The 8,283-nt window shown below is 35.8% G+C and overlaps 1 pseudogene; it reads right to left on the minus strand.

Annotated features, from left to right (window-relative positions):
* Nucleotides 1-6,527: 6,527 nt before the first annotated feature.
* LOC144449766 (uncharacterized) lies at nt 6,528-8,283 on the minus strand (annotated as a pseudogene).

Genomic DNA, 8,283 nt, shown 5'->3' on the forward strand with positions numbered 1-8,283 from the left:
TGTTGCTATATATGTAGTCTTGCTGCCAGGCATATATTCATTAGAATGTTTATCCACTTGCCTATATCCATCTCAGTTTGTACCTTTGTCATTAAGCATAATGTTGTTGTCATGCTTGGCATACATTTGTTTATTTTTTGAATATTTATCCACTTGCCCAGCCATCCCTGTTGTTATCGTATTTGTATATTGCTATGGGTGTGGTATTGTTTCTAGGCATATTTGCATACATTTTTAGAATGTGCATGTCCACTTCCCTTCCTGATGTTGTTATTTTGTTGCAAAATATACAGGCATTTGAATATTGCTAAGGGCATAGTCAAGGTTGTTCAAGCAACTTGTGTCATGTTTTGTACGTCTGTAGATTGACACCTCTAGAAAACATGCTTATCAAACTTCAGCTTCATTCACTAAGTTATTTTCGAGATGTAAGTTCTTGACTGAAATTAACTTTTTAATATACCTAATTTGCATATAACTTATGTGTTCTGAGTAATTCTTTATCATCACATCCTCACAAAAATCCCTACCAAATGTCAGCCCTATCTGTCAATAAGTTTTGGATTTTTGACAAAAAAGTGTAACATTTGTTAGACCTCATGTTCATATCACTGATTGGACACAAACACATGCAAAAATTGAAGGAAACCGACTATTTTGCATCTAACTTGTAAATCACTGATTTGATCACTTTCATTTGAAATTTTTGTCATCTACACATCCCAAGTAAAGTCCCTACCTTATATATAAGCAACCAGTCTGGCAGTTTTATACTTGAAGTAGTTCATATCCACACCCATCTGTACATACATACATACATACATACATACATACATACATACATACATACATACATACATACATACATACATACATACATACATACATACATACATACATGAATGGCATCATGCATACACATGCATACATACATACATACATACATACATACATACATACATACATACATACATACATACATACATACATACATACATACATACATACATACATACATACATACATCCATCCATCCATCCATCCATCCATCCATCCATCCATACATACATACATACATACATACATACATACATACATACATACCTATCTACCCCCCCCCCCCCCCACCACCACCACCACCACCACACACACACACATATTTCTCCATGAAAGCACTACTGAACCAGTCTTAGTTCAGTCGTGATCGAGTATGCTACAAAAAAGAGAAGAGTTTATCCATATGCCAATCCATCCTTGTTGTTACCCATGCAATACACGGCATATACTCAAACCTGGGCTTCGCCGCGCCGTTGGGCTGGACTCTTGAAAAATGAAATTGAAATATGATCAATAAAATATGGACCTATGTTACAACACTGCAAGGGTCGTTTTCTTTCTGTCTGCTAATGCTATTCCTACATCCATTAAGCGCTGATGTAAAAATCACTTAAACGCCATTTCCATATTCTAACATCCGATTCTCGTGAAAATGGGAAGTAAAACAGTATACCTACCAGGAATAAATCAGATGTTGTGTGGTTGTCCGACTTCATACACTATACCGTTAAATTCGAACTACAGTTTAAAGACATGCATCGATGAATTCAGGAGCCGACGAGTTATCATCTGAGTGTACGTGTAAGGAAAACACCACAAAGGTCATTTAAACAGCGCCATCAAGTGGTCGCCTCATGGTAATAATAGATCACAACTAGGGCGCGTTCAAGAATGGTGCACTGGGTGGTCTTTTTAAGGTGCATAACATACGTTTCATCAAAATTTCCCTATTTACTCTGAGATCATAGCCTATCAAGACATTACTTGGTCTTTTGGTAATAGTTTATTTACATTACAAAAGCTTTATACATTACTTATGTAAGAATTTATATTTAAGAAATAAAACTGCTACATTTTACATGCGGTAATATATTTTATGATACGTGAAATAATCACACAACTATAATGAATAGACATGTTGCCGGTTCCAAGATGCATTGCGCGTCTCTCCATACAATGCCATGTATTCTGTACGCGCGGAAGGGTTTGCACGCGCTACTCAGGGGGATGGTTGTCACATGACTGTACCCTCCTAGGTTTATCCGTAAAATCCTTCTCTGTCATTGATGGCGTTTAGTCTTTAAATTTGTTCTATAAAATCACCCATAATTAAAGAGGTCAACATATCTTACCATCATTTCCTGATGAAAACTGTATTTCAAATGTAATAAAGACAAAAGAATAAATCTAACAAAGTAAGCGACGTCCTCTCGCGCAATGCATCTTGGAACCGGAAAATCGACTACGGAATGTCACGATGACCCTACTTGTAATAGCGAAACTTTGAAAAAACTTTCCGGTAACAATACTTCAGAAAATAGGGTAGGTAGATCGGAATTTTATTTTATTTTACTTAAAAGTTACTTCGACCTCAAGATAACATACTCGTCGGCCACAATTCCGTGCGAGTTTGATGAGGTCTGAAGAGAAGTAATTAAACATGTAAATGAAGACAACTGAAGACAATTATAAGTTACGAAGCCGAACACGTTATATTATATAGACTGCACTGTTATAGTTTAAAAGATCCGGTTTCTCTCTGGAATACTTTTGAAGAAAAAAAAGTGTGATGAGGCATGAAGGTGTACACATAAGGAAATTGAACTACCATTTTACCTCTTTGCATGCAAAAAAAAAATGTTTAGGGTAGGCGGCACATATAGGGTCAGTTTGGTTATCGGGAACATACTATTTTTTTTGTATTTCACCTAATTACTAGTATCTAATAAATTTGTGATAATTCATCAGCCTCTAAATTATAAAAAAATACATAATTTTGGTAATAAAAATAAACATTGTCTTGAACTATAAGGCCTAATAAAATAAATTGTGTGGTTCCAATTAAGCTCAAGTTTAGAATATGCGGGGTAGGTAGATTTTTTATTTTATCTTATTTTATATTTTTTTTCTAGTTCGAGTTTTCCGTTTTCCAAATGGTCTCTGTGTAGTTTATTTCTTCCTATCAGATGTACAGCTATTCCAGATTGGAAGTTTATTTTGTCTTTTTAAGTTGTCAGCATCATTATTTCTCGTAAGACAATTTTTGCAATTTTATTATTCTCTTCTCGACTACGTAAAAAAAAAGTTTAGGGTCGGCAGTGAAAAGCTAGGTAGGGCCGGGTAAGCAGAAACAAACATTTTTTTTAGGACTAAGCTTATGTAATCTGTAATATACACCATGTATAGACTATCGTGCAAGGTTCTGGATAAAAAAACTCCACACATTTACAACGTTAACTGTTCCGATTACCATTTTGGTCACATGACTGGACACAAGCGATAATTAGTACGCTAGATTTGGTCTACTGAGGCAACTTAGCAAAGCCTGATGAGCGAAACGTCTTGGCCACGAACACTTTACTGTTTATTGTATAAATTATGTAAGTGATGTAAAATAAGACAATTACTGTCTAGATCCAAAGTTTACAAGAATTTAATTTTTTGTGTTTTCTTAATGTTTTCATACGTGATCAACACCGAAATGAGGTTTTGATATTATAAACGTGTTCTCTTTCTTGTACAATATTATATTCCATGGAGGCTATATACGGGACCACCAGTAGACGTCTAGGACCCAGAGGGCTGCGTCTAGTACCCAAAGGGCTGTTCTGCAACAAGCATTTCGATAGGCTGAAAGTTGATGTAAATAATTTAGTTTTTCTTCCCTTCCATTCCTTATTTATAGAAGCTTTGCAAATATCAGAAATCCAAAGAAACGGTGAAGATGCCCAGATAATATTTGTATTCTGATTATTATGACATGTATTGATGGGGTTGAATTAGATTGAATTAGTTGGCAGACAGCTATTTTTCGATTCCCTATCCCATTTCTTTAGTCTTCACATCCAGGACCTGTATTATTATTTTGTATCTGGGAATAAAGTCATATATATATAATGATTTATTCAAACACAGTGGGCCACCGGCCTTTAAGTTAATGCATTACATATAACTGTAAATGTTCACTAAGGAGGATGTGATGTGTACTAGAAAGTATTTGTAGATGATATAAAATATCAAAATGATGATATAATTAGCATAACAATGCATGGGAAATTTGCGTCCTACTGTGAGAATTACATTATGCCAAAAATTTACAATATTTATAACAACACTTGCATAAAATCTTGAAGTATGTGATTATATTTTCCTTCCACTTGCACAGCAACTATGTTACTTCCGGCAGTACTATTAATATTTCCAAGTATTATCTCCAAAGATGGAAAAATTGGCCATTTGATTGGAGTTGCAGTGACTGTAGACACTGAGAGGTCATGAACTGTAGTGGCAGGTACATTTTCTGTCCACTTGGTACCTTAAATTTCCTTGATACAGTAAGCAAAGTGCATATCAAATGACAGTTAAGTTGGTCATAATTGTTTTGAAAAGCTGCCAAATCTAGCAAGATGTCTTTTCACTATTGATTGCCTCAGATTATAATTTTCCAGACTTGCCTGTACTACAATAAGTCTATGTTCTGACTGGCACCGTATTACATACTCAATGTACTCCATTTACTATCCCCAGTCTAATCCAGGTCCCAACGATCGCACAGATTTGTATGCTACTCCTGTAGCGTTCATGTAAACATGATGACGTTCTCGCGTCCTCAAGTGATTTTAGTTTAAACAGACTGGGGAGGAGTCATACAAACTGTCATGAGAAAGGTCGAAGACGTTTTGTGACGACAGTATGTCAAAATGTCAATTTGTGATGGATTACTACTGACATGCGCCATCCGTTCTTCGCTCACCATGGGGTTCAAACACACCTGACACCTTCGTTGGGACTTAGACTAGGCTGGGGATAGTAAATGGGGTACACTGAGTACGTAATACGGTGCCAGTCAGGACATACACTATACTACAATATGCTAATAGTATTGAAGAGAAAAAATGGGGTGCTATTATGCAATATGTGACTTTCAAACATGTATAACCACAGGTGTCTACAGAAGGAACTCAGACCGGCTTTGAATATCTTCCTGCTCATTGTTTCAAACTGCCATTCTTCTCTGATGTGTTACCTTACATATATTTTCAATGGCAGGTGTCATAATTAATATTTCTATTATGCACTTAGTAACATCCATAGTGTAGGATATGACTGACAACCCCAGTCTAGTGTCTGTCCATCAACATTTCACATTTCTTTGATGGTTGCATACATATATGCATACATACAGACACACACACATACATACATACATACATACATACATACATACATACATACATACATACAAATAAAGCAAAACTTTTCATTTTTGAAATTGAATTTCTTTATAACAGGAGACATACATAGTGGACATAGCTTATTTCAAAAGTAGCTTGTACAATTTTGAAAGTAGGTGGTAAAAGTTGAATAGAAGTTTGAGGGAGCCAAGTGGGAGGTGGGTATGGGAGGGGGTGTTTTTCCTCTCCACAGCTCCGGCCTCTGGAGATTTTTGAAATTCAAAGACTAAAAGAATGCTTTCTGGTGTTTTTAACATGTCGAGGTAGTAATAATACAAGGTAAAATACAATGGGGAACAGTGTGGGGGTCACTCGTAGGTATACCCTAGACATTTTTGAAATTCAAAGACTAAAAGAATGCTTTCTGGTGCTATATTAGCATGTTGAGGTGGTAACAATACTATAACAGAACTCCATGATGCGCGAGTGCAAGTGTGGCATACTCTGGGTATTTGCACAAGTGCTTGCATGTATATGTACATCAAACATGTTGCAAATGTAAGAGGTGAACTTAGGGTATTGAGGTGGAGGAATATGACCATACACAATGTCTTCAGAGTCTCAATTTCATTCCAGAAGAATCAGACTATCTGATAATTAAATAACATTTTTTTAAAACAATCTGACCAGACTTATCACAATTCACAAGTATGTCTAACTTGTACACTTACTACATGCCAAAATGTATGGAGGACTTTAAGTATTTCTGTTCAATATACCGTATGTCATTATCATAGTTTTTCACTCCTTCTGTATGACACAAGAGCCTTATTATATTCACTTCACATGTCTCAATATATAACAAAAGACAAATGACATTTTTGTTCTACTGGGAGTTGAGGAAGTATAAAGGGCTGTTGTGCTGCTATGGATCCATGCCAGAGGTAATAATTGTAAAACGCTTTGAGCACAGAGTGGGAAAGTGCTATATAAAATCCAACATTACTATTATTGTTATTACATTTTTGTATTGACCCTCAAGTATGAAGCAAAATGATCTACTTATTTCTGGCATTTTAATATTTACACACATTGATAAACACACTTCCCATACATTCCATACGTAAATGTGACATAGTTTTGGTTTTTAAAATGGTCATTAAGACAAAAACATATAACCCATAGTCCATATTTCGGTGTTTCATCAAATGACCTTCATTAGACCATTAATTCAATTATCGCCATTACTGTTAATTCTCATGTGTTTTTTCAGATGACCACTATTAGACTCGATACCTATTTACTTGCACACTGTCTTTCATTTGTGCATATCTTCATGTGCATTTTCAGAAAAGAACTTTGACAGAACCCTTTACCACACCCCTTACATATGAATGATCTTTCATTTAAAGTGTATCCTTGTGTGGACCTTCAGATGGCAATTGCGACTAAACCCTTTACCACACTCTTTACAGACAAATGGTCTTTCATTTGTGTGCATCCTTATGTGAATCTTCAAATGACTACTGCGGTTAAATGCTTTTCCACACTCTTTACATACAAATGGTCTTTCATTTGTGTGTATCCTCATGTGAACCTTCAGATGGCTACTATAATTAAAACCTTTACCACACTCTTTACATATAAGTGGTCTTTCATTTGTGTGTGTCCTCATGTGATCCTTCATATAATTACTTTGTCTAAACCCTTTACCGCACTCTTTACATACAAATGGTCTTTCATTTGTGTGTATCCTCATGTGAACCCTCAGATGGGTACTGTAATTAAAACCTTTACCACACTGTTTACATACAAATGGTCTTTCATTTGTATGTATCCTCATATGGCCATGTAGATTGCCTCTGTGATTAAAGCCTTTACCACACTTTTCACATACAAATGGCCTTTCATTTGTATGTATCCTAGTGTGATCCTTCAGTTTGCTACTGCGCTTAAACTCTTTACCACATTCTTCACATACAAATGGTCGTTTACTTCTTGTGTGTATCCTCCTGTGCCTTTTAAGATCACTACTTTGCTTAAACCCATTACCACACTCTTTGCATATAAATGGTCTTTCATTTGTATGGATCTGCACGTGAACATTAAAATGGCCCCTGTGATTAAACCCTTTACCACATTCTTTACATACAAATGGTCTTTCATTTGTGTGTGTCCTCGCGTGAACCTTCAGACGGCTTCTGTAATTAAAACCTTTACCACACTGTTTACATACAAATGGTCTTTCATTTGTATGGATCTGCAGGTGAACATTTAGATGGTCGTCGTGAATAAACCCTTTGCCACACTGTTTACATACAAATGGTCTTTCAGTAGAAATGTTTTCTTCTGCAGTTTCACAGTTGTATTTTTGGGCTCCATATCCATTTCCTTCTGGATTAATTCCATCACTAAAACAAACCTGCTGTATCCCTATAGGAAAAGGATTACTGAAACCATCAGCAATATGTCCATGAACTCCTGTGGTTATAATATCATAGTTTGGTTTCACTGTTGATTGTTGTTTAGTTGCCTTGTTATAGTCCGGGGCTTTCACAGTACTTAGTTGTTTAGTTGCCTTTCTAGTCACAGTCAGGGCAGGAAAATCAAGTTCACTTTGATGAAACTCTTCACTCTTAACCTTCCAATAAGTTTGTTTAGTTTCAATGCTGAAGTCATCTGGTATCACTGCATCTTCTATCTGTGTTTGCATATCCCTCTTCAGCATGCTATTTGAAAAAATGTTTTGTTCAACATAATTTTGTTTGTTTATAACTTTGACTTGAAAAGGTTCATCAAAATTAAAAAATATATTTGTTGAGTCATGTTTAATGCCTGTAATTAATTCGTCATCATAATGGCCCTGGTTGTTCTTATCTTCCTGTTTCACCACCATCACCTCCTCTCTGTCTTGTCTCTGTTCTTCATTGTTCACCAAGATTTGTCCATCAGAACAGTAAGGTGATTCTACAATGTTACACACAGTACTATTTTCCTGATGTCCGCAATCATTGTTTTCAGGATCTTCTTGTTTGACTACAATCTTCTCCAT

The sequence above is a fragment of the Glandiceps talaboti genome, chromosome 18 (assembly GCF_964340395.1).
Source record: "Glandiceps talaboti chromosome 18, keGlaTala1.1, whole genome shotgun sequence".
NCBI classification, from domain to species: Eukaryota; Metazoa; Hemichordata; class Enteropneusta; family Spengelidae; genus Glandiceps; species Glandiceps talaboti.